A 27,827-nucleotide genomic window follows, 5' to 3' on the forward strand; every position below is an offset into this window, starting at 1 on the left:
ACTGGTGCTTTTATTGTGTTTGCCATTAAATTACCCCAGAACATCATTCTCAGAGACAGAGACAGGTGATGTGTCACACTGGGTTATTTTCCTTAGCCCTCACAGTATTGCATGTGAAGTGTTTAAACAGGAAAGCTATTGAATTACTGTTGTTGCTTGAGAGGCTCACGTACCCTCCCCAGAGCACTGCTCACAGGGAACACATTTGGTCAGGCTCCTATGAGGAAGTTGTTCTTCCCACTGAAAGGGCATTCAAAATCCCCAGGTCTGTCCCCTGAGCATCAATTTTGAGCCAGAGAGAAGAGTTACCTAGCTGGAGAGACAGAAGATTTACAGCACAGTTGAGCAGGCTGTCAGCATTTTGCTGAACATAACGGACTGAATCAGAGCTTTTTGTGAAGGTCTACTTGTAACTTCAGTACTTACAGACTGTTTGGGTTGCAGGCAAAGACTGAAAGCACCCTGAGAACAATCATTAGGATCTGAAGTGCCAACTGGGTGTACAGCTTGGGATACATGAGAGGGGACCCAGAAGTGAAGAAGGGTAGCACCCTTCCCTTGCACATTCTGGTTAAGAATCATCAACATTTCCTTGCTGAGCAGGACTGGAGGCTTACTATTCACTCACTGTCTATCCTTTCGAACATGTTTGCTAAACTGCATGCTGTTCTCACAGCATGGATTCCTGATCTGTAAAAGCTACACAGCATCTCTGTACATACGGTGAGATGGTAATGGCTACTATCTTTAAGTACTGATCTTATGAAGGCATTTTACAAACTTTATTTTTAATTATAATGGTCCTTCAGAATCCCTATTTTCAGGATCAACACTAGGGTGGTGTCGGCAAACTGAAAGGGGCATCAAAAAAGTCAGTACTCAACCAAAGCAAAATTTTAACACAATATTTTAAAAAATCAAAATTAACGGAAAAATACCAGAAGAATAAAACATAATTTTAAATTTTAAAAAAATGGGCTGTGTGTTTTACAACCCTGTATTATTGTGCAACAGAAACAGTCATTTCCAATCAGCACATCCCCCAGCAGCCAGATTATTAAGATTGATAATGGTGTGTGAACAGATTGAGTATTACAGAGCTTTACATATGGCCATCNTGAGGACTGTATTTACCACTCTGCATCCTTCCTTTTGTTTCAAGTCCGAGCAGGACTTGTGAGGGTACTGCCTGTTATTTTCCTACATTTAGAAAAGTAAGCTAACTTGCTCAAGGTCATATACACTGGTGAGTGTTAGTCTGCCTAGCTAAGCATGCCACGTCACATATACCATAGTTAGTGGTGTAGGGACAACATTCTTTCCTATTAAACTGAAGATTCTGGCTCTCCAGGGGACTAAATCATGTAAGCAGCAGGGCCTCCAAGTAAGTATGCTGGGCTACAGGTGTGCCTTGGAAGCAAGACAAAAGCTGGGTCACTGGAGCTTCACTCCCCTCTAACACAAGTGTTTTTATTTCAATGCATCATAAAAATGAAATGGTTTTCTTTATATGTATGCTGTGATGTGAAGAAGGTTAAAAGATAACGGTGTGCTGTCAGACTGATGCCCTTTTCTATTTGGGAGTTCTAATTCTCTAACACTGCTTCTAAACTGGTCTCTTGCCCTATCCCAGGAAAGGTTAGAAGGGTAATGCTCTGATTTGGCCTTTTGGAGTTTGTGATTTTCCTAACTATGACATAATGGAAAACTTCTTTGTTCCTCTTTCCATCACCTCTTGCACTATGTGCAAGCTTCTCTTCCATAAAAAAAGGATACTTCTTGAGTGATTGGACCTTGTGTCATTTCTTGGTGCATCTTCTTCATTTTCCCCTCTCACCTCCCTCCCTCTGGTGTCTAGTGCATTGCTCCGAATAAATCAAGACTTCACAAATGCTGATCAAAATAAGAATTAGAACAAGAAAATGTTTCATTGTGTCATCCCAAGGGGGTATATAGGGAACACCCAAACACATACAAATCTATTTGTAATTCTTTTTTAAAATTAAAAAAAAATGTTTACCTATTTTTGAGAGAGAAAGAAAGAGACATCATGAGTGGGGGAGGGAAACACAAAATGCAAAGCAGTCTCCAGACGCTAAACTGTCAGCCCAGAGCCGGATGTGGGGCTCAAACCCATGACCCCTGAGATCACGACCTTAGCTGAAGTCCTACGCTTAACCAACTGAGCCACCCAGGTGCTCCTCTATTGGAATTCTTAAAATAAGGTCTAATGATCCTGTCAACTACACTTTGTTATCATTTTTGCATTAACTACTTCAAAATTAATTTTGTTATAAGTATGTATGACTTAGATAATATGAAAAATAATAGAGGCAAACCATGAGAGACTCTTGAATGCTGACAAAAACTGAGGACTGATGGATGTGGGGGGTAGGGGGGATGGGCATGGAGGAGGGCACTTGTGGGGAAGAGCACTGAGTGTTATGTGGAAACTAATTTGACAATAAACTATTTGTAAAAAAAAAATTAAAAATAAAAACTGAAAAAGAAGAATACTAAAAAAAAAAAAAGAAAAATAATAAAGTAATCATAAATCCAAAGCTAAAAAGTGGCTTAGTTGCTAAAACTATTACTCAAATGACAAATAGCTTCCATTCAGGCACCCAAATAAGATGACACATATACACAATAAGATTCACTATATGAGGTTCCAGTGTAACATACAATTTATTAGCATTAATTAAAAACATTGCTTGAAGTTAATTTATAAAATTGTAGCATGCTTTCTAACTCAGTTTCCAGGAGGCTGTGCATCTGGTAAAGGTAAACTAGCTTGAGGGTTAATTTACTTAAGAAGAGCAGATTGTATTATTAGCTCTGCTCTGCAGGGCTTTTTGGTTTTCTTTTGTTTTTAAAATCAAGACTTTCTTTCCTCGCATAGCTCAGTGGGAGATGAGTTGCTTAGTAACCTGCACTGACTGGGGGCTGTTGCTCTCCGAGCTATACCCAGGAGGAAGCTGCATGTGAATGAGATGGCTGTCAGCAACACTACACTCAGAAGATTTCCCTGTGCGGAGGGCTCTAAGCGAACAGACCAGAACTCCGGAGCCTGGTATTCTGGCTCACTTAAAATTGTGCTCTAGCCTATTACATTTTTTTCACATATATAATCTTTTTTTTTTTTTTTGCAGTCTGGAAATATAAAACCACTCAAGAAATGGATGACAAACTATTGGTAAGAAAGTCCGAACCCACATTCAATATCTCACAATGTGTGTGGTAAGCAACTGAGTGATTAATCTTGTTCTCCTATGTCTGCTTCGTAAGTTATGTGTACTTCCCTCTGGATGGAATTCATCTGTTGTTCTGCTCCCAGTGTGTTATGAGCATTTGAAATTCAATGCAAATAGAGTGGAAATGCTTTTTTTCATTGTTCCTCTTTTCCTTGTATTTTTCTGATAATTTTTATCCAGATATTAAGTTTAAAATATCAAACATTGGAGCACCTGGGTGGCTCAGTCTGTTAAGTTTGCAACTCTTGATTTCAGTTGAGGTCATAATTTCACAGTTTGAGTCCCATGATGGGCTGGCTGCACACTGACAGTGCAGAGACTGATTGGTGTTCTCTCCTTCCCTTTCTCTGCCCTTCCCGTGCACTCATGCTCGCTCTCTCTCTCTCTCTCTCTCTCTCTCAAAATAAATAAGTAAACTTAACAAAAAATCAAACATTAAGACCAGAAGAAAAATAAAACGTTGAAAACAATAGAATCAAACATGATTGCTGGTTTGTTGTAAATGAGGCAAAGTATTTTACATAAATTGCTTTATCTAGTGGTCACAACAATACATTGAAGAGTTGTGTATATGTGTCTGTGTGTCTGTGTGTTGGGAGCAAGGTCCTATCATTATCTCAATTTAATAGATTAGTACCTGTGGCTTACAGATGTAAAATAACCGTCAAGGTCACAGAGCTAGTGATTTGCAGGGCTAGGACTGAAGCCAGACAGTCTTAATCACCACTACACTATATTGCTCAAATGACTTTAAATTACTTAGTTCAGTGAAAGGTAAGTTGCCTATATTGTGAATGCATGTCATATAATGCTCAGATATTAAAATCAAAATAATTCAATTGATCTCTTGGAAAGATGCTCCGAGTAAAAGAGCCCCTGCCTGGTGTTCACCACCAAGGCAATGAGATTCAGCAAGAAGGTTAAGGGCATCAGCTTTCTGCAATAGCACATCACTTTATGGCAGAATTCTGGGCCATCAGAATTTCCCGCAATGATAAAGCTCGGTTTGTCCCGACAACCTGTGTTTATTGGACCCTGTGAAGGAGAGAAGATAAAGGAGGGGAAAGGTTGTAGAGATGGTGTGAGGTCCCACCCTGGGGGCCCTTTTGTTCATGCTCCAAGTTACGCCTTTTCTTCATTCTCCTTGTTTTTACTAAACTCCCTTGGGGCAGACTGATAGCTACAACAGCCAATTAGGGGGACATTGCAGGAAGAAGGGACTCTGGTGACAGCTCCTTCACCATGCACAGAGAAACCGTCACTTCCCTGGAAATGCACATAATTGCCTTGTTCCTTTCCATCCTCCCCATCCGTGCCCTCTCACTCAAGCTCCTGGACCCAAGACTAGCAAGTAAACGGAACAAGAATAGCACAACTAAGCTCCCACCCAGGTGGTTTGAATTAATGTGCAGGCAAACCCAAATCTTCTTCTGGGATTATATAGCTCTTGTCCCCGCACCCCTGGTGTACAAGAGTGTTTCTCAAGGTGTATGCTTGGACCACCTGCATTAGGCTCACCTGGGAGCTTGTTATAAAGGCAGCTCCCTGGGATCCTCCCAGACTTGCTGAATCAGAAGCTCCTAGGGTAATGCTGGGAAATCAGCATTTTTAACAATCTCCCCTGGTAATGTTGAATATATTATAGTTTTAAAGCCACTGCCTTGCAATTTGCAAAGTGCTTTTACATAGATTACCAGGCTCAGATCCCAAATTCTTGAGAGGTTTATTTTCTTATGCCCTTCTCTGAGCTGTCGCTGTTTTCCTCTCCAATCAGTCCAATACCTCAGACTCAGTAGGTCCTCTGTTAAGAAGAACCAATGAACCAGTCATTTCTCTGCCAAAGGTGGCAATGAAAGGAAAATCAAACAAGCTTAAAAACAATATTTAAAGCCGGAAGTCAGCTGACTCCTAGGGGAGGACTAAGCATGAAGAGATTTAGTCTTACCCAGCTCTTTGCACAATGTCTTGAGTAAGACGGAGTTCAAACCCAGCTTTATTACTTTGCTAGGTTCTGTAAAGTCTGTAAAGTAGGGTTAATAAAGTACTTAACCCATGGAGTTGTTGTGAGGATTAAATGGATTAATACAGGTAAAGCACCTGGTTCAATGATAGCAGCTAGTTTACTAAGGTGACAGAGAATGGCAGGTGGAAAAGCTACAATTCAATAAATCCACGAGTTTCCAAGTTATACTTTGTAAAATGTAAGTGTTTAGTGTTATTGCCATTCCTTGTTTTGTTCAATAAGACTGCATGAATAAATATTAACAAAACTGAATGTTAAGAAATGTCATGGTACATCTTACTGGGATTTCTCAACTTTGGCTCAAGTGACATTTTGGGCCTGATAATTCTTTGTTGGGGGACTGTCCTGTGCACTTTAGATTTTTCACCAGCATCCATGGCCTCCACCAGTAATATCCCCTCAGCTGTAACAGCCAGAAATGTCTCCACATACTGCCAAACATCCCCTGGGGTGGGATGGGAGGGGAAATGGAGCAAAATTACAGCTTGTTGAGAATTTCCCTATATTCATCAATTTACAGTGTCCACAAATATTATACTCCCTCATTTTCTAACACTCCCCTGAGGTAGGCAGTAGGGATAGTTCATCATTGCTCCAGTATACTAATTAGATGATATTGAGGCTAAGTGGCTTGTCCAAGATCACCTAGCTAGTTCTCAGGATGGTAATACTCCAAGTTGAGTCCTCAGTTGATCAATTCACTTCATCTATCTCCATGATATGAAAATGTTGCAGTATTCTAACTAAAGTCTTGTAATGACCCGATGACCTTTTATATTACTTTGACAAGGGATATGCAAGTACTGTAAAGTCGTGCCCTTAACAGAGTAGCCCTTAATCATCTCCTTCCTAGAAAGTGCTCAATGATAATGAAAGTATGTTTATAGGTTGCTGTATCTCAGAAATATGGTTCTTTATGATTTCAGTGAACATTCACAAAACATCTACCACATACTGGTTATTGTGCTACCCACTGGGGAGTAGAAGACAATGAGGAGCTTACATTCACAGGCTAGTTGAGGATGAGTCACACACAAACACACATAATGAGAATGCACACTGTGGTGTGGGACAGTGTGGAATGAGGGTTGAGGTGGGGATAAATGCAATGGCAGGAGATATATAAAGCCCAATGTGGAAATTAAATAAACCAACTCTCCTGCACAGGGGAGGGGAGGCTTTTCAGACAAGACTTTACACAGGAAATGATGTTTAGGCTTCGTTGTGTAGGGTAAGTAGATGTCTGCATCGAGCACTTTCCCATGTGCCAGTCACTGTACTCGGTATTTTATACATGATAATTTATTTAATCTGCACAATAATCATGTGAGATAGATATTATCAATCTGCTCTAGAGCACAGAAGACTGGGCGCCAAAAGGTGGAGTAACTTGCCTAAGGTCATATCACTAACAAAGTTGCAAGAGGCAAAATGTGGGTTGGGCAGTTTTCCTCCAGAATCTGTGTAATTTCCAATCCTTGGCAAAATAAACAAGGCCCAAAAGCACGCAGGGGCAACAGCTCTGAGGTAGGGAAACTGCAAGAGTAAGGATTTGAGAGAATATTCTATGTGAGAAGAGAAGTTGAAGGGTATAAAGCTAGACAGGCCAGGAGGGACCAGATCATACAGGAAATCGGAGGTTCCCTTGGACCTTCTGGGGGTGATAGGGACTCCCTGGAAGGAGACGGACCTGATCAGATTGTATTTTAAGACAGCAAGTCTGGCCTAGACCAAAAAAGAGGGAAGGACTGAAAAGAGGGACACTCAGCTTTCATATGAAATTAAAACCTCCAATATTTACGGCCAAAATTTCCCCCCAAAGATACTAAGAAGAAGAACAAGTCTTAAATAGAAAAGATACAGCTGCTCTGGCCTAAATGCAGAATCCTTTAGTACTGTCTTCTAGATGATATACATGTGTGTTTACTCTAGTCTCAGATTTAATTGGATTTAAATCAGACTCTGAGCACACTCACCCAGAAGGCCCAACATAAAGAGGAGGGTAGCAAGAGGTCAGAGAAGACACATCCTGTCTGTTCCTATTGGAAGCAGATTCAGACCTTTCCCACCTGCAGCTTCTCGCCTCTCCAGTAAAAAGTTGCTCCTTCTGTTACTGTGTGACACTCATTTGGATAGTCTCCATTCAATCACCCTTACCTCTACCCCCATCCCAGAAAAGGTCAACCAAATGCTGTAGTTTGGATTTATTTCTTTTGATATCTATATCAAGCATGACAAAAAAATGCCTGGTTCTATGTTGGGCTCTCACAAAGAGCTGCTTCATTTCAAAGTAACTGTGAACCAAAAATACCATCAGGGCACTTGCCATCCTTTTGCAGGTTTAGATTGGCATCCACACTTGGAGATCTTGATTCTTCTCCTTCTGATTCCATTGCCTGCCTGCTCTTTGAGGGAGTTTTTAGTAGGTGAAAAGTGACCCAACCATTGTGATGTCATGATTTGAGTATAAAGGCCTCATAGGCTCTTCATTAATGAGGTCTCTTTTAATCCTGGAAGTAAATTACGTTTTTTGAAAAACATAATAGAATTCTTAACTAAAATGTTAGCCTCTAATTCTAATATATAAAAAGAGCCCAACCATTGTCAAAAGAATAAAAGTGAACTGTATGTGGCAATAGTAAAATTGAGGAACCTCCCCAGAAATGAAGAATTAAGGAAAACAGAATTGTCCTCTGAGAGCTAAACTATTAAATACATAGTTGCTCAGGCAAGAGATGTATAAAATCACCTCAAGAAACACAGTATTCCATGGGTAAGCAAGACGAGACTCATCTGATTGAGGGTATTCACGTATCTAAAGAAACAATGGGTTTATTAGCCTGTTGATAATGGAACATAAACATGGCAGTCACCAGGGCCAATACCGGTCATGCCCATTTAGAACTGTCTATCAGGAAGTGTGGCTTTTCAGTCTCAGGCACTATTTACTTCTAGGGAAGGAACTGCCTACTTATCACAACCTGATGTCTCTAAACATTGGAATCATACATTCAAATGGTATTTTGGAAAGTATGTATTTAACAGATGTATGCTAAATCATACAATTAACCCCTTTGCTCTTGATTCTATGACTACCGAGCGACTTTCTGATTAATATTTGACTTCCCATGTTCATGTAATTTGCCCAGGAGGGAGATACAAGTGCTTGTCTGCCCTCGTCTCTATTCCTTCTTATTGAAAATTAACAATTGCTATCTTGTGTTAGAGACTCCTGGGATTTCATCTGCATGAATTAGTCCCCACTGATTGTCAGGGTCTGACAAGATGGGGTGTCTGCCTATGGCAGATTGGCAGCAAGAAAATAATTCACTCACATTATAGCTCTATGTGTCACCAGCAGTTATCCATGGCAACACCTTGACTGTCACACAAAGCTTTCTTGTGACTTTTTAGTAGATTTTCACCCTTGAGGTCTTTAAATGACACATACGAATAAAAACATAGTAATAGTTTTGGTTTTCATTATTCACCATTAGAAAGAAAGTATTGAGTTAGTTGCCTTCTTTGTTTTCATACCAAACATTTTGCTTTCTACTGTCTCTTTGTCTCTTTGAGGAAAACTTATCAGTTGTGTAAGGCAGGTTCAAAACACACCAGATGGGGTTGTTTCAAAGTGTAGCAGAGGATGGAAGGACATTTGGGAGCTTGAGGCAGTGGCTCCATAGTGATTACTACAGAAGAACAGCAGCACTGTTAACTCCTGGTCCAGCCTGTGCTGTTCGGCCCCAGCAGCATACCAGCTCTGGGTATAACTAATTCTAAAACAGAACGCAGTGTTGCCCTGCATACACACCGTGAACAAAAAGAGAGAGGAAAACTTGTCTTACAGGAAGACCCTTCAGTTTACAAGTGGGCATCTTGACCATAACATATAATTTGTTGACGGTTCACACTAATTTCCCTTTACCGATTTCGACAGTCCTCCTCATCACTCTACAAATCCTTTTGAATCTTTTTTCTTAGAACAGTTGCAAGATTAGCTGTCAGAGAGACAAGGATAACCTCACAATATGGTAGGTATAAAAAAGAACCCTTCTGCTTATGTGTTTAAGACAGAAAACAAAAGGGGAAAAAAGAGAAGCAGTAATGAGTAGAGAAGCTATAAGCAACATCCCCTGAAGATTCTCCTGTCCCCCATAGCATATTAACTGACCTTAGGCATCCGGTGCTGCTTTTAGATAGATAAAGCTTTACTAATAGACTAAAGTATTGGATGTGAAACAAAATTGTGTGAGACTAAGTAATGGAAGAGAAAGAACTAAGGCCTGGGAGATCAATCCAGCTTTTCCCCCAGCTGTGCATTTGCAGGGAAATCAGGAACAGCATTTACAATATCTGCTATATTGGCACGCCTGGATGGCTCAGCCAGTTAAGCGTCCAACTTCAGCTCAGGTCATGATCTCGCGGTTCATGGATTCAAGCCCTGTGTCTTGCTCTGTGCTGACAGCTCGGAGCCTGGGACCTGCTTCAGATTCTGTGTCTCCCTCTCTCTCTATCCCTCCCCCCACCTCTCTCTCTCAAAAATAAAATAAACATTAGAAAAAAAGTTAAAATCTCTGCTATCTCAAAGTTCCTGGACAACACATGGCTATAGGTTTGGAATGTGTAGAGAAAACTGTCCTGTCCTAAATGAAACCCACGTGTAGATACTGACTCTTCTACATCCTCTAGCTGGCCATTAGAAATTAGAATAAAAATAACAAGAGAGTAATGAAAGAAAAAGTTCTCTAGATATTGTTGTCTACCCACCACCAATTCTCCCGCTTTCTAAGAAAACCCTGAATTTTGTTGAAGTATGTACCTGACTCCCCACTCCAGAGGAAATCCTATTTAGTTAGCTAGCACTGTTCAACAGAAATACAAAGAGCCATACATGTAATTTTTAATTTTTTGGCAGTCATATTTTTTAAAAAAGTAAAAAAGAAACAGGTAAAATTAAATATATATTTTAATTATATATTATATTTATCCAACATATCTAAAATGTTATATTGTCAATTTATAATCAATATGGAAATTATTAATTATATACATATGTTCTTTCACATTAAGTTTTTAAAATCCAATATGTCTTTTTGACTTAAAGCACATATCATCTAGGACCAGCCACATTTCAAGGGTGTAGTAGCCATATGTGGTTAGTGGCCACCACATGCACTTGACAACTATAAATGGTCTGGGGCCGAAGATGGCCCGTCCAAACTGACAGCAAAGACTCTGCCTGTAGGCAAGCTTTCTCTCTTTTCCTCTCCTGGACAAGAGGAGGGAGAATAAAGTCTGCTTAACATTGCCAACCTGCTTGGTACTACACGAGGAACCAGCTTTGGATGAGGCTGACATTGAATTCCGCAGAGAGAAGAGAAGGAAAAAACCTAGGGCTTTGGTGACATTATTGGGGTGTTGATCAAACTTGGAATTTGCTCTGACTCTGGACTTTCCATATAATGAGCCAATATTTGCCCTAATAGTTTAAGCTGGCTTGTGTTACTTAGAGCCAAAAGAGTCCTATGTTCAACTTGAAACAGATAGGTGATCATTCTTTGGCCCATTAGTATACCTCTCAAGGTTATAGAATACTAGAGGAGGAACTAACCCACAAGAAGTTGAAGACAAATAATCCCATATGGAAAGCACTTGAATTCATTGCATTAAATATAATATTTAAAATGTACAACGTAACAGCCATATGTATAAGTAAAAATCATCTGCAAAGCACGCATGTTCACTTTCTGTTCCAGAGTCAGGCGTCTGAATTCTAAGAGTGAACAAAGCCTAGGGGGAGAAAAAAACAAAAAAAACCAAAAACCTATACCAAATTTACAAGGATAGTTATCTTTATAAAATCTATATGAACTACAAAGTTATGAAGATGAAGGAAAAGCTGTTCAATAAAACTAAAGCTATCAGTTCTCAAAGAGATACCTTTAGAAGTGTGGTTCTATTTTAAGTTTCCCCGCATAGGGCTAATTAGAACATACATTTCAATTAGAATTTGATTGCACTTCAGGAAGTGAGTTATTAAATGACCTAGCACATTTTGATGTTTTCAATTGCCAAAACTGCTGGCTTTGGAGGACAATGATTCTTTAATGATAATTTATTCTTTTCTTGTCCCCATTATTGCTAGATGGCTTGGGGCCCTAGATACTTATTGGGCTCCAGGGACCTAGTGTGGGCATTTTCAGAGGAGGATACCAATTAGCTAGTTTGGTTTCACAAAAAAGCAAAGATTGCCCTGAGGGGAAAACTCTGCCTCAGAGGGAACACCCTTGAACTTTAACTGTCTTTATTGCTAATCATTAAAAGTCCGCAAAATATTAGGCCTCTCTGTTACCATATCATTACCTCCAATCTTCAGTTTAAAAATGCAGACTTTCTCTTAGTATGAAGGCGACAATAAAGATAGCAAATTTACCATATATATAAAAGCGAGTGACCACTTTCTACTAGTTTTAATAGCACTTCTACTGCTTCCCCAAATTGCCATAGGTCACCTAACTTTGATTAGATTTTACGTAAGGCCCACAATGGGTGTTTTCAGGAGAGCAGAATTACCTGGGGCTCTGCAGCTTCAAGGTTACTAACTAATATGTGGTCACATATCTGACTCATATATAAAGAACAAAAAGTCAATTGCCATCTAAATCACAACTTTATTGGGTTTTTTTTTCATTTATTTAGTTACTTTATTCAACAATTTTTTTAGAATCTCTTATGTGCCAAGCACTGTACCTGGCACCGAGGATCTTATCCTGAGTAAGAAAGAAGAACTGTACCCATTCAGATGCTCACATTTCTGGAGGTGCAAGATGGATGGGGTAGGTGGGGGAGGCCCATGGAGGATGGTGACTCAGCAGATCATTAATTCTCAGGAAGTGCTACCTTTGTATACCTGTGGAGGCCACAGAAAGTGTGTCTATGGTCCTCAAGACTGCTATATATTTTTTTCAACATCAGAGGTCTGTACATTTAACATTTGTTTTGACTCTCAATTTTCCAGCAATATGGTGAATTCACTGAGTTCGTATTGACTTATAGAAGATTATGACACTTTTCCTTTGCTTGGAAGAAAGTGTGCATTTTTGGGTTTGCAAAAGTTGATACTTAGTCATAAAAGCATGCAGAGTGTAGTAGTATATCCTAGTCATGAGGAAGTTCAAACTTCAGGGCCGGATCACCTGGGTTTGAAACCCAAGTTCTGCTGAGTAACAAATGTGTAATGCTGGCAAGTTCCTAACCTCTCTGTTCCTCAGTTCCTTATGAGTAAAATGAAAACTACATAGGATATATATGTATGCATGTATAAATGTGTATGCGTGTGTATATATACACATATATATGTATATATATGTTTATAAAGTTATTATGGGGATTAACTAAACTAATTTACTTAATACTGCCTGGAATATAGTATTAGTACTATGTCTCAATATAAGTGAAATTGTATATTACTTGGTGATTAGGTTTGAAAATCAGTAAGCAAAGTTACATTTAAATATAATAAAATTTTTCTTGCAAATCTTTAGAAAGGCACCTTCTCGGAGATCCATGCCCACCTCTCAATATGTCTAGCAGGGTCAATTTTTCTTCCAGTATTGGAACAGATTGCTGTTTCTCAGACTGAACATCGAGTAGTGTAGCAGCTTTGCATATAGGGATTGTGTCACATCAAAAGTCCATGTTGTTAAACATTAGCCTGATGCTGAGAGGCACTCAGGAACTGATCTAGGGCAAAACAGATTCCTTCCTCATCCCAGGAGTGTTCAGTGAAAAGGCAGGCAAGAATTGTTACCCAATTTAATTTATTTGTTTCCTCTTCTTTCCCCAAATTCTCCTTGTCTCTTTTCGCCAAGACAAGATAATTGAATTCACAGAAATTAAATGTGAAGCAATTTCTCCTTACAAACATCTTGAGGTGCAAAGTTTGTTAATTATTATTTAGGAAACGTAAGGCAAGTTGTATCACATAAGACATAATAATGCTGCTCTTCTGAGATAAGCATTCTGGTATTATTTGCCATGCATATTAGTTTAAACAATAGCACTATTAAAACATTTTTGTACTTTCTTGAGTGTGCCCAGAATTGGATTACATTTACTGCCTGATCCAAAGCTAACAACACCCTGATCCAAACCCACCAGCATCTCTTGCAACAGCCTCCCAACTGGTCTCACAGCCTTTGCCCTTGATCTCAAGAGGAAACAGTAGCCAGCACTGTCTTACATGTCCCTCTAGTTTAACAACCTGTAAGGAGACCCATTTCATTCACAGAAAAAGCTAAACATCTTTTTTTTTTTTTTTTAAGATTTGTTGAGCTTTATGTTATGTCATAGGATATGGTTCACCTTGGTAAATATCCATAGGTATGTGAAAAAATCGTTTGCTTTGCTATTACTGGGTGGAGTAATCATATACAGAGCACCGTGTAAATCCTGTTGGCTGGTTGTGTTGTTCAAATCCTCCGTCTTCTTGCTGAGTTTCTGTCTAGTTGGTCATTTGCTGAGAAGCGCTGTTGCCATTCCAGCTACAGTCATGGATTTGGCCAGCTTTTGCTTCATGTTTGGCCCATACACATTTAGGATGGTTATGTCTTCCTGCTAGATTGATTCTTTTTTAATTTAGAACACTTATATTTCAGATACTCAGATCAATTATTCAGATAACTGTTATTTTGTTTCTATTATTGTAACATTTGCTCCCCGTTTGCTGTGGTATTTTTCAGTTATTTCCATTTTGCTTGTTTTATGACTTTTCTTTGCTGAAATTTTCTATTTTTTCATTTGTTTTAAGATAATTTGTAATTGTCGAATCATTTTGATGTCAGTTGCTTTTAAAACCCGTTGTCCGATAATTATGACATCTGATTCATCTTGGTATTGGTGTCAGTTAACTGTCCTTTTTCATTCAAGTTGTGATTTTCATGGTTCTTGGTAATTTTTGACCACGTCCTCAACATTTTGGCTCTTACGCTGGAGACTCCAGGTTCTATTTACATGTTTTTATTTTTGCAGGCAGTCACCCTGTTTTGGTTTAGTATCCAGGTCCCCATCCACTTTCATGGGCTATGGTTTTAGTGGCAATTACAGCGCTATTTTGGTCTGCTTTGTTTATCTTGTGACACCTGCACTCCTACTGGCCCCTGCCAATGCTTCTTGAGAGGCCAAGAGAGCTGCTACCTTGGCTGGTCTGCCTGGGGCTTCTAGGTAAGGAAGAAACCTCTGGCAGGTAGGGAGAAAGAGAACTTCCTGGGACAGGTGCTTGTTGTGGTGGGGTCTCTCCTGCTGGTGTCTCAAGTCCTACCAGGAACGACAGAACGCCTTTGGCCAGAGGCACTTTTTGTGGCATGATCCCTCCTGGCTGACACTCCCAGGCAAGTGGTATCTCCAGGCAGGTGAAGGGAACTTTAGAGGCAAAGAAACTTCCAAAGTGGGGACTACCTCCTACCAGGTTTCTGTGGGTGAGGATGAAGAGTCTCCGGTCTGGAGAGGAAGGAGAATGTCTGCCTTGGCCACTTAAACTCTGCGAGACTTCTGACACATCCCTCTTGTTGTTTAGATCACACCATCTGACTTTGTTGGAGAGGCCTCTGATTGATCCAGAGGAGAGAAGAGTCCGTCTGGATGCTAGATTAGGAGTCAGAAAATACAAGACCTGGGCCACTTTCTGCTTTTGCGGGGAGAGTTGTAAGATGCTGTTCTGTTGCTCCTCCAGTCCCGAGATCCCAACCCCAGTTTGCCTTCCTCTTCTGACCCTTTGGCCTTCTCTGATTTTGTCTTTTGCATCACTTCTGAGGTTCATAGTTGTACCTAGTGACAAGGAGCAGGGAGAGGCCAGTATATGGCATCTTGTCTGAACTAGAGATCCAGTCTTTTTGGTGGCCTCTGGGCCTTGTGTGCTGTGTTCTCTTTGGTTTCCCTCCTCTCATTCCTCTACTCTGCCTCTTGCTCACTCTTGTCCAACTCCACAGTCTATTGTTCCTGAGCATGTCGGACATGTTCCCACATAAGGGCCTTCTCATTAACTGTTCTCTCTTCTTAGGACTTTCTCTCTCCAGATATTTGCCTGGCTAACTGTCTCCAGTTTTCCTCATTTCTTTGCTCAAACGTCATCTTCTCAAAGGAATCTACTTTATCCAATTGTCTACCACTCAATTCTTTAGCATCTGAGAAATAAAAAGACAAAGCTCAGTGGTTTTGCTTATTGTGGTAAGAGAGGGCTGTGCAATTCACATACTCTTTCCAAACAGAGCAGAGAGCTGACTGTCACATTAATCTTGTACAAAGTTTTGAGGAGCATGAAGTTCAGGGATTGGCAGGATTTCAGAGGCACAGATTTCATCAGGAAAAGTAAGTTGCTCCACAAGACTGCTGATGATTGGTGGGGGGGCCACTCAGAGGTAAGTTTGTTTTTATTTTTAAACACATTCCTTCCTGATTGGCTGCCTTTTAAAAAGCAAGGGATTGACACTACGGTTGGCTTGTATAACAATGTATTCACATGAGGTGAGTTGTTTGATTCATTGAAAATTGTCTTTTTAGGGGGCGCCTGGGTGGCTCAGTTGTTAAGCGTTGACTTCAGCTCAGGTCACGATCTCACAGTTCTATGGGTTCAAGCCCTGGGTTGGGCTCTGTGCTGACAGCTTGGAGCCTGGAGCTTGCTTTGGATCCTGTGTCTGCCTCTCTCTCTGCCCCTCCTAGGCGCTCGCTCTCTCTCTCTCTCTCTAAGACAAACATTTAAAAAAATTAAAAAAGGAAAATTGTCTTTTTACCAGAGCTATAGAAAAACCAGTCTTTCTAGCAGTGTGTACCTTTTATTCTCACCCTACACTCAATTATCCGTATCCTGCTCTACCTTTCCTCCCTATTATATTTATCACTTTCTAATGTAACAGATATTTACTTATGATGCTTTTGTCCATCTTTCTTCATTAGAATGGAAGATCCACAAGTTGGGCATTATTGGTTGTTTGTTTCCGGATAAATCCTACTTTTTTTTGAATACTGTCTGGCACAGAGGGAGCACACAATAAACATTTATTGAATTGTTATTATTACATTTAAAAAAAATGTGAGAAAGAGAGAGAGAAAGCACACATGAGAGGGAAGAGGAGTAGAAGGAGAGAGAGAGAACCTTAAGTAGGCCCCACACTTAGCACAGAGCTCCTCATGGGGCTTGATCCCAAAACCCTGGGATCATGACCTGAGGTGAAATCAAGAGCTGGATGCTCAACCAACTGAGCCACCCAGGCACCCTAATTTTTGTTGAATTATTATTGAATGTTTGAACAGTATCCACCCCAAACAAGCCTAGAAAAAGCCAGTTATATTTGTTTTTATACTTTTTCCTCCCTCCCTGGACAATCCTGCAAATATGTCTTTCACTGTGAGGTACCACTGATATAATAAGAATATATTTTAGTTAACATTTTTTCTTTATTCTCCAGGGTATGCACTTTTTTAGCTTGAAGCTCATTTGAAGGTACATCCAGAATTTGAGGGCCCTCTTTAAGAAAAAAGAGCACAAAATTAGAAATACAAAATGGTGCTTGGAAAGGGTCCATGCAAACAGAGCTCTTACTCTTTAGCTACATTGTTCCAGCTCCCATGGTGGGATACAAGACACCACTCCTTTTTCTTACCATTGCTGAAGGAATTTCAGACAGTAGCAAATAAGAGAAACACTGATGGCTTCCTAGGATAAACTATGATGCCAGTAATAGACCAGATTAAACTAAAAGGTAAGGCAAAAGCAAAAAAAAAAAGAAAAAAAAATCCAACAGCAAATAAGGTAGTTCAGTTCTGTGGACATAATAGAAATTAAAATGTCTTGCCTGCACCATTTAAGGTTAATTACAATGAAGCACAATATAGTTTATGGGTGTCATTACCTTAACAGATTAACTGTCACCAAAATTAGCCCTTGATTCTATGCTGTGACAAGGACTTTCTTCAGCTTCTAGCATGCAACCCAAACCTTCCAATTTTTTGTTAAAATCAAAAGAAGGCTGGAACGGAATCACACTGTTTGAGGCAAAGAGCAATCTGAGGGAAAGGAGAGCCTGAAGATACCAACATAGCATCACACGAATGTAGCATGACTCAGTAGTCAACTGAGTTTCCCTTTATCTCTTTCCAACGCCCCACTGTCTATCCAAATAGCCATGTGGTACTTTGTTTAATTACTTGTTTGATGCAAGTCTTCCTAACTAGACTGTGAACTTCTTAAGAGCAAGGGCCCCTTCCAATGCCTTCCTGCGTTTTCCTCAGCACCGGCACAATTAATAATTGTGTGGATTTGTTTTATGAATGAATAAATTAATTGAAGAAAGCTTGGCTCTCTTTAGAATCCTTCACTTGGCAAAGTATCTCCCTATTCTTCTTTTCTCTATTTCCCTTATTTCTACATCAGTAATTCCTTCTGCTCCTCAGAGCCAGGGCTGGAAGACCTAAATCCCTTTCTGGGAAATTCCCTAGTAGCAGCTGCCTTAATTAGAACCAGTTTGACCACCAAGATATCTTGTTTGTATTTTGTCCTACCTATCCCCTTCATTTTCTTTCTAATCTATTAATAATAAATGCAGGACAAGAGAAATGAAAAATATTAAAACACACTCTTTTTACATAATTTGAGCATACATTTGGCCAACTAAGTATAAAACATTTGATATTTTCATAGGGAAATTGGCGACTTGGGGTCTCTGATGTTGGTGCTTTTGTTTATTTGACACAGTTTTCATAGTCATGTTACCAGTAATTTTAGAGGTCCCACAGTAAGAAATATTTTTCCTCCCTGGGTTCAGGAATTTTGTCATCCAAAGGGCTGAAAGCTGTGTCACTTGCTTCTTCATTATTTGGCTAGAGAGGAATTTTTTTTTTTTTTTTTAAGAAACGTCCTATTTCCAGAATGTATATTTAATACTAGAAAACCTGCTTGTAATTGTGCCAACCATTAAGCTATTATTTCTTTTTTAAAGGGCCTATTCTATTGTATCTCTTTTAAATGTAATTTCTTTAATTTAGTTCAAAGGACCACATCTTCTTTCACCAAACTGCAGGCACTTTGGGATGTTGTGAATTCATGGCTCATTCTATTACCAGTAAATCTGGCCCAGCACAAGTGTCCTCCTCCACATGTCTTGTCCTTTGCTGTCATCCTTCTTCTTGGTGTCCTTCTGATGCCCACCTTTGTATTTCCTGTCATGGACACTTCCTGTGATAACTCAAGCATATGTCTCCCCTTCAGAAGGAGGCTGATGAGAATTAATCATTCATAAGTGTGATTATGGTGATAATAAACTCTTTTCAGTTAAGGTTCACAGCTTAGCGGGATAGTTTAAAAAATTTCTACTTTTCAGATACAGCATTTTAATAACCACACATGATTTCACCCAAAACTCACAACAGCCCTATGAAGGAGACATGGCTAGAAAAAGTATCCTGCTTTTGTAGATGACGACACGATGGTTCTGAGAGGGTAAATGGTTTGCTGATCATTTCACAATAAGTAGAAGCCTGGTCTGAAAGCAGACTGAGTCAACATGCCCCTACATCTTTCCACCACCAGGCTGCCAGCATTTGACATGATCAGATGATAAAATTTAGCCAAAGTGGCCAGCCTTAGGAGGGAGTAGGGGCACATTATTCATTCAGTACTTCCTTAATAGCCTTTCCCTCATCCTTGGAATTCTCTTTTGTTTCTGTGACTCCACTTCTTCCTCTTCCCCTTGCTGACTGACTATGAGTTGTAATTTCCTATGCGTATTCCTCTTCCATTATGTGCCCCTTGGTGTCTCCATGGTTTCTGACCCTCATTTGAGGCACTGGTTAAACATACAATTCCTGTACTTCCAGAGCTGGGACCTGGGATTCTGTAAGTGAAGTAAGTGCCCAGGCAAATCCTACAACTTAGCACATTTGAGAGACCGAATAATATGAGAAATATTTGTTAAGTGACTAATTAATATATTGATGTGGAGAAATTCAACTACTTAATTAATTGCTAATATGCACACTCAACCTCTGTATGGGGTTTTAGGGAAAGTTTAAGCAGAGAACATCTGCACTGAAACACACCATCAGTTAAATATGAAAGAAACTCAAAGTAAATGTGAATTTAAATTTATTATATCATTGATTTCTAATAACTTTTTTTCTTTTTGAAAATAAGAACCATGGGAATGGAACCATTAATATTCATAATACATATTTTTGGAATTTCTCATTTCTGATATTATTGAGGAACGTGTCCCACCTCTCTTGGGAGCAAAGCAAGCAAAGGAGAGGGAGCCTCTCAGAATGGCAAAGGAGATCAAGAGAAAAATTCAAGTAAAAGGAAATCTGAATGCCTTCTCAGTTTTTAATAAACTCTCATAATAACAGTCTGAATCCCCTCTGGATTAATTGAGTGATCCAAAAGGAAGACTTAAAAAAGGCTTTCTTTCTTTCTTTCTTAAAAAAAAACACACAAAAAAAAACTGGCTCCTTAGCCCTTGTGGTTAGCAAATAGATCTTGCCAATTTTGATAAATTAGTTGCAAATGAATCAGAAACATGTGGACTATATGTATTCATATTTAAATAGGGGAAAGGTGCTTGGAAAATACACTTGGTAGATGCCAAGGTCTGAATGTTTCAGAAACAGTCTGTGGTATTTTCAGAAAACAAAACATTTCCACTCTGTCAGCAATCTCACATCAATGTATTTATACAATGCTTAAACCGAAATTAACAGAAAGGTTCATATTGCAAAATAGCTAGCATTTCTACAAACTCATGAGCATCGACTTGGCAGGTCTCTACTATTCTGAGTCAATCACACACTCTTTGATGTTCAACTCTCTACTCCTCACATAGTATATAGTCCAGGGATAGCACAAAGGTAAACTCATATTCATTCCCACATCTCCCCCACGAGGCAGTGGGTCTTTAATAAATGCAAATAATATACGTGGCATTCTGCATATATTCTTCAATGCATATTCTCGAAAGAATAATCAGGCACACACAAAGTTAATATAATGCTAAAATAGACTAGGCAGCAATTAAGTCATAATTGTCATTCTATAGTGACAGTGACATTATATAAAGAATAGCACTTTATCTGGTGAATATCAGACTCAGTTGTTCCATTTTTAATTTGTTATATTATGTTCTTTTCATATCCCACCCAAACAATCAAGTATTAATATTGGAGTATTTTTCCTGAATTATCAGTTATGTTACATATGTAACACATGCAGTTTTAAAAATTGGCAAAACTGATGTCAAAATAACCTAGTAATCCTAAATATTTAATTACACGATACAAACACTCAGGAACTTCAGTTATTTATGTTAGAAAAAAAAAGCCCAATTATATAGAGAGATTAAGTTTTAAATGACCATATAAGATAAAAATTTCAAGCAGCCAAAACTACCCTTAAATCCCCTCATTAGGCCATCAAGGGCAGGGTGCATTTTGCTGCATACTATTGCTATACAGCAATTCTGCAGCACATTTGTTTGTGAACTACTGAACTAGACTCTAGGAAGGAACAAAAGAGAGTTACTGTGCAAGGATTCCAAGAGACAGATCTGTCTGCCTTTAAAATATCTACCAAGTTTCCATGGACCAAAAGGGGAATTGATAAAATATTCTTAAGTGCTCCTCCTTCCTGAAGACATTCTTTCCTTGACTCTTTGGCTTTTATAACCTTAACATCTATTAACAGACACGACTGGGATGAGCTCTGAGGCAATAATGAGGTTTCATCCTAGAGACGGTCAGTTTCTAAAGACAGATCTTTGGGTACAGTGCATTTATATGGGACCGCACTGATCTAATTAACGTGATGGAGAAAGTCGATTCAAGGATTGTAAATAGTTTTGGTTTTATGTTACCACTTATAGTGAAAAAGTCTACAGAAATAAAGAAATATTGCTGGTGGTACTGTAATCATTTTAAACAAATAAGCAAAGAAAATTCATCCCGGAAACTAAAGTCATGTTAGAAACAGGAGCACAAGAAGAAGCCAGTGAGAAGATCGCCACGGAGATCGCTCTCCTGCAGGCACGAAGTACCGGGAGATCCTATGCACAAGGCGACTAGGGCCTGAGATTCCACATGCATGACAAGACCACAGATGCCAGTTTTGCTGGTCCCCACACCACACTGGATAGTGGGCTGTCAATCACGCTCCCAAAGCCAACAACCAGAGATTCTCAGAGCATACTGCACTGCAGGTGAAGATTAACTACCAACCAAAAAACCCACAGCATAAAATAATAATAAATTGACCAAGTATTGTAATATGCCATAAGCAGCCCTTACTCTCCATATTTTCAGACAAGTATGCTTCCATTCACATTATCAAACCTGATACTCCACAGAAACCATATGGGGGGTGATCTTCAGAAATGGAGGCCATTATACATAGACAGATTTCAGAGCATGTGCAGGGGTGGTATTTTTGAGTCAGTGATGCTAACAAAGAAGACAACGAGACCATCTTGTGAGCACGGAAAGTTTATAAGCTGTTTACATGAAGAAGCAACTCCTTCACCTATTGAATTGCTATTATTGTTTCATTTTAAGTTTTCCTTTCATGTTTCATATGGTTGTTATATGATTATGGACAAGAGTGAAACGAAATCATAACAAAACAAATAAAACCCTGGTATTTTGGTAAATTTGTTAAGACCACTACTCAATATATAAAACGAACAAAACAATCCCATAATCATCAAACTTGTTATCAGAATTCAGTGGTTGTGTTGACTTGAATTTACTAACCAGTTCGGTCAAAAAAGTGAATCCATCTCAAAGTCCTAACACCCCTCCTTTTAGGAGTTTTTCAAATCAGGGAGTCACAAACCCCAAGCAACTAACTTGATAGAAATTATCAAAAAGATTTCCCTGATTCACTTTTTTCTAGAAATGGTATTTCGAAGCTATTTTAAGAAAGTCTAGGGGCGCCTGGGTGGCTTAGTCGGTTAAGCGTTCGACTTTCGCTTAGGTCATGATCTCACGGTTCGTGGGTTCGGGCCCCGCGTCGGGCTCTCTGCTGACTGCCAGCTCAGAGCCTGGAGCTTGTTTCAGTCTGTGACTCCCTCTCTCTCTGACCCTCCCCTGTTCACGCTGTCTCTCTCTCTCTCCTAGAAATAAATTAAAAAAAAAAAAACATTTAATAAAAAAAAAGAAAGTCTATAAAACTGGAGATACCTCAATAGATCTGAAAAGAACAACAACAACAGAAAGACTCCCAAGAAACAAAGGAAATAATGCAAAGAGAGAAGGATTTATGTAGAACAGATATTAAGTGTATAGTGTCAAAAAAATTCTAGGGGAGAAGATCTGTTCTGACAACTTGCAATGTTAGATTAGAAAAACTTTGGAATATCACCAAGTTCCATGAAAAACATGGGAAATAATTTCAAAGGAAAGGGAGGGGGATAAACCCTCAACAACCCATCCTCTGTATTGAAGAATATTACAGTATATTAACAGACCAAAAGTTTCTGGAGACTTGCCATCTGTTCCATGGAAGAAGAAATGATATACAGCAATATGTGTAATTATAACAGCTACCAGTTTAACTAATGTTTATTGCCAATGTCAGGTGCTTTGAAGTGCCCAAGAAGTATCAATACAAACTAATGTCTTGCATTCACTTTGCACTTTTGTGTGAAAAGGAACAGTAAATAGTTTTTATAAATTTGCATAATAAACCTTATTTTCACTCCTTTTCACTTTGCCTACTATAAAAGGAAGTAAAAAAGTGAAAGGCAATGGCTTCCATGACTACTTACTTGGATGCTTCACAGCCTTAAACTTAGGCAACAACAATCAACTTATTTAAAAAAAAAACAACATCTGAACTCAGCACAAGGAAAGGCTTGGCTCTGTTTAAATAGATTAAAAATGTACCTTCAGGGGCACCTGGGTGGCTCAGTCAGTTAAGCATCTGACTTCAGCCTAGATCATGATCTTGCAGTTTGTGAGTTCGAGGCCCATGTCGAGCTCTGTGCTGACAGCTCCAAGTCTGGAGCCTGCTTCAGATTCTGTGTCTCCCTCTCTCTCTGACCTGCTCTTACTCATGCTCTGTCTGTCTCTCAAAATAAATAAATAAACATTTTTCAAAAATCGTACCTTCAGACATGGGCGACCTCCATCTTCATCCACTCCTCCTCTGTAGACTCTGGAGAATCAGTGTTCTGACAGAAGTATAATGGAACTCTGTGGGGGTAGAAAAACGTTTGAGAACTAATTCATACAGACTTATTTTCTATTTCTTTATTTCTTCTTTTCTGACCTCATTGCAGAAGGGACAATTACTTATACCTTTAAGTTCATCATGAAACATAATAATCATTGTTGCAAGCAATGTATCTTCCTTTCTTCCTTTCTCCCTTCCTCTTTCTTCTCTTTCTTCTTTCTCCATTTGTCTTTATCATCTTTCCCATCAGTCATTTCTTTCCATCCCATAGTCAATCTCTCTAATACTTTTGTGACTCTTTTGTTTGCAGTTTTTTTGCAAAATGAATATTGCTGTTTTGTGTGCCTATATGTAAATTTTTGTATGTTTTACCTTTTGCCCTTAAGCACCATAGCCTTAAGATATATTAATATTGCTATGCATATATTGAATCTACTGCTCCTAACAGCTACACCCCTGATATGTATACACCACATTGTTACAGGCTACTCCATCTCTCTGCCACCACATATAATGCTGCAATGGACATCCTTGTACATGTCCTCTTGGGCCTGTGTGAGAAATTCTTTGAAACACGTATCAACAATGGAATAGCTGGAGGTTTCCAGTCTAAGAGAGTGTCTTCTCCAGATCATCCAAGATCACTCCAACTGTATTTGTAACTCAAGGTTTTATTTCTACAGCTTTAATGAAGATAATGGTCTAGCTTGACTGGAACATGGATGTTTATGAATTTATTTATTTACTTATTTTTCTTTCACTTATTCAGATTACTAAATACCTAATATGTGTATTTAATGGTATACAGATACCTATCCTTCACTATATGAATATATATATATAGGTACGTATATTCATACATACATATACATATATATATATGTAATTCTTACAGATGGGTAAATTATGGGTTGAGGTCATGTAATCAGTAAGTGACAAAAGTTAGAATTTGGAAAAATATCCAATTCCAAATCCCTTCAAGAGAATTATAAAAGAGAGAGAATATTGTCTTTATAGGAAAAACACTACTTTGCTCTCTTGAGAGTGGGAAATGAGGGAAAATAGATGTTCTTCTTCAGAAAATTCACACGTACAGTTCCTGATTTGTCAGTGGAAACTTGTACCTTGGCAAGAGGAGTCTTTAAGCCAAGAGTTCGGATGCAGTGCCTTTATGTTCCAGAGAGAAGAGGAGACGCTCTGAGGCTCAGGCCAGTATTCACAGGGGAAGCTGAGCAGGGAGGATCTGGCAGCACAAGCTTCTAAGAGAAAAGACTCTTTTCTAGGTGTCATCTCTTCCTTTCCTGAGCACTTTTAAAAATATAAGTTCCAGTAGAAGGTGCACAGTGCACAGAGCAGCAGCAGAGAATGAAGTGTCATAGTCTTCCCTTAGCCACCGTGTAGTCTTCCCTTAGCCACCGTTTAAATTATCCATGCCCAACTGTGGTTCTGAAACACATGATCCTCCTCCTAATGTGTTCTCAGGTGGTCAGTAATAGCCTAATGCTACATCATGATGCCTACGCCATTAACCTTACTTCATCTCATCACTCAGGCATTTTATTGTCTCCCATCATCACAAGAAGAAGGGAGAGTAGAGTACAATAAATTATTTTTTAAGTTTATTTATTTTGAAAGAGAGAGAGCAGGCAGGGGAGAGGCAGAGAGTGGGAGAGAGAGAATTCCAAGCAGGCTCCATACTGTTAGTGCAGAGCCTGAAGCAGGGCTCCATCTCACAAAACGTGAAATCATGACCTGAGCAGAAATCGAGAGTCAGATGCTTAACTGACTAAGCCACAAAGGTGTCGCCAGTCAATAACTTGTTTTGAGACAGAGAGACCACATTCACATCACTTTTGTTACAGTATATCATTATAATTGTTCTGTTTTATTATTAGTTATTGTTCATCTCTTATTGTGCCTAATTTATAAATTAATCTTTATCATGTATGTATAGAAAAAAAACAGAGTGTATGTAAGCTTCACTACTATTTGTGGTTGCAGCCATCCATTGGGGGCCTTAGAACAAATCCCCCCAGGGTAAGTGGGGACTATTGTTGCCTGAATGAATCTCATAAGCACATAAGGAACACCTGCTGGGTGGGGAGGGTTAAAGGAGTTACAACTTATTTCCAGTTTAAAAACTCCAAAATCAAAAAAATAAAAAAAAATTAAAAAATAAAATAAAATAAAAACTCCAAAATCAGAGAAGTTAACTTTTCCCAGTTTGCTATCTTATAAACATAAAAAGCATTTCAGTGATATATTGTAACAATGGCTGTTCACTTAATATTAGTTTTAAGTGAAATACATAAGAGCAAAAACTACAATGAATTTGTTACTACTTTAATTTGTATAGAACATTTTACAAATACCAGTGATATATTTTTAATGTATTAATTTATTTTTAATTTTATTATTTTACTCTTGGTGGTTGTATCAGAAAAGCTCAGGGGTGTCTTGAATAGTAACAGTGGGGTACCCTTGCCTTCCTCTTTGGTGTTTTAATATAAAAGAACCCGACTTTTGCTCTGTTCACTGCAGCCTGCTTAGTCAAGGACTGTGATGTGTCTAATGCCTCATCAGAATGGTGGCTGGTGACTGTGGCTCAGGAGCAGACCCCCAGCTGTTTTCTTCGCCCCACTGACTGCCAGGCTGCTTCCCTGTGACTTCCCCAGCCAGGTCACACAGGTGATCATGCTGCTAGAGGCTCGGGGAGATCCCGAGTTATCTGGGGACTCCAACAGTGTGGCGGTGAGTTGGACAGTGGACTTCCCAAGACAGACTCTCACCAGTGACCCCAGCCTGCATTGGGAAGACGGAGGTAGTGGATATGGCTTCCCAAGAGTACTCAGCACTTCTGTAGGAGCCGTTCCTGCAAGTGGAGCCCAGGCTGCGACAGCACTACTCATGGGTGGCCAGGAGCAAACAGCTGGAGGGGAAAGCTGCCATGCTGTTGCTCTGGGCTGATTGATGGAAACTCTGGCATACGACTGTGCATGGCAGGGACTAAAGGGTGCTGGACCACCCAGCCCATCTGCATAGGAAGTCTCTTTGCTGGAGGTTCTTTTACCACCAACAAATGTGCATGTGCTCAGGGTGTATATTTATTATACTATGTGTTATTCATTGCCTTTACAGACTAAAGCCTATGGTTAATGCTTGATGAGCATTTAGATTCCCAAACCCTTATAATTATTTACTCTCTCCACCCATCTCCAAGAGACCATGTCCTGGAAACCACTATTCTAAATGCCACAAATCAGTGTCCNCCTCATTTTCTTCATGTGGATTATAAACTCTCTGAAAAGAGAAATCATATATTATGTTTTCATACGCAGGCTGTTTAGTGGCAAGAACAGTGCTTCGCTGAGAGCCTTGCTAAAAGGAGGGGTAAAAATTATTAAGCACCCGGGGTGCCTGGGTGGCTTAGTTGGTTAAGCGTCTGACTTTTGCTGAGGTCATGATCTCACGGTTCGTGGGTTCGGGCCCCGCGTCGGGCTCTGTGCTGACTGCCAGCTCAGAGCCTGGAGCCTGTTTCAGTCTGTGACTCCCTCTCTCTCTGACCCTCCCCTGCTCACGCTGTCTCTCTATGTCTCCTAGAAATAAATAAAACATTAAAAAAAAAAAATTATTAAGCACCCGCTCAGTGCCAGGAATTGTGGCAAACACTTCACATTTACAGAAAAGAGTGAAGTTAACTCTGCAACTTCCATTCCAAACCCTTCCTTTGTGAAGCAACAAAGGAATGGTTTTAAAACAGTATAATGCCATCATCTAATCCCATTCCCTTGTCTGTGAAGGATTCTGGAGCACAGGTTTAAGCTAATCAGAGCATAGCTCCTAATGAGTTACTAGATTAAGGCTAGGCATAAGACATAAAGTGGACCATCAGATTGAAAGGAAAGTGTTTTTGTTTTTGTTTTTTGTTTTTCCCATTTTGGGGGAAGGAAGCAAAGCTTTGGACAGCAAATTAATGTAATGATCTAGAGCCTTGAAGTCAGTGAGCCATTAAATCAATCGATCAACTACTCTGTGGCAGATACTTTCCACCTGTTTCCTCTTTGATCGCCCTTTCTTGCCCAGATCTCTGCTCTGAAAGGTTGACTTGTATGAATGTGTATAAATGGCCTCGCTTTTCTCTGGATTCCAGTTGGCTCTAACCAATGGGTAACATCAGCAGGACATGGAAAGGAAGGAGAAGAGTAAGGTCAGCATATTTATTCTGAGACAATGTCCTATACTGGAATATTTTCTTTTCTGAGATAGTATATCTGTTTACTGTTTAAACCAGTTTGAATTTTGTTTTTCAGTTCCAGTGAAAAGAGTCAGGATGATA

At 39.4% G+C, this 27,827-nt stretch overlaps 1 long non-coding RNA gene across 2 annotated transcripts in view; it reads left to right on the top strand.

Annotated features, from left to right (window-relative positions):
* The first annotated feature begins 2,992 nt into the window (after positions 1-2,992).
* The window catches only part of LOC144228013 (uncharacterized), a 66,397-nt gene continuing 41,562 nt past the window's right edge, over positions 2,993-27,827 (top strand). For both annotated transcript variants that reach the window (XR_013334094.1, XR_013334095.1), the window contains exons 1-2: positions 2,993-3,073; positions 3,153-3,196. This is a non-coding gene — a long non-coding RNA (uncharacterized LOC144228013). The remainder of the gene's footprint in view (positions 3,074-3,152; positions 3,197-27,827) is intronic.

Source organism: Crocuta crocuta, unplaced genomic scaffold, assembly GCF_008692635.1.
Source record: "Crocuta crocuta isolate KB4526 unplaced genomic scaffold, BGI_CrCroc_1.0 scaffold162, whole genome shotgun sequence".
Lineage (NCBI taxonomy): Eukaryota > Metazoa > Chordata > Mammalia > Carnivora > Hyaenidae > Crocuta > Crocuta crocuta.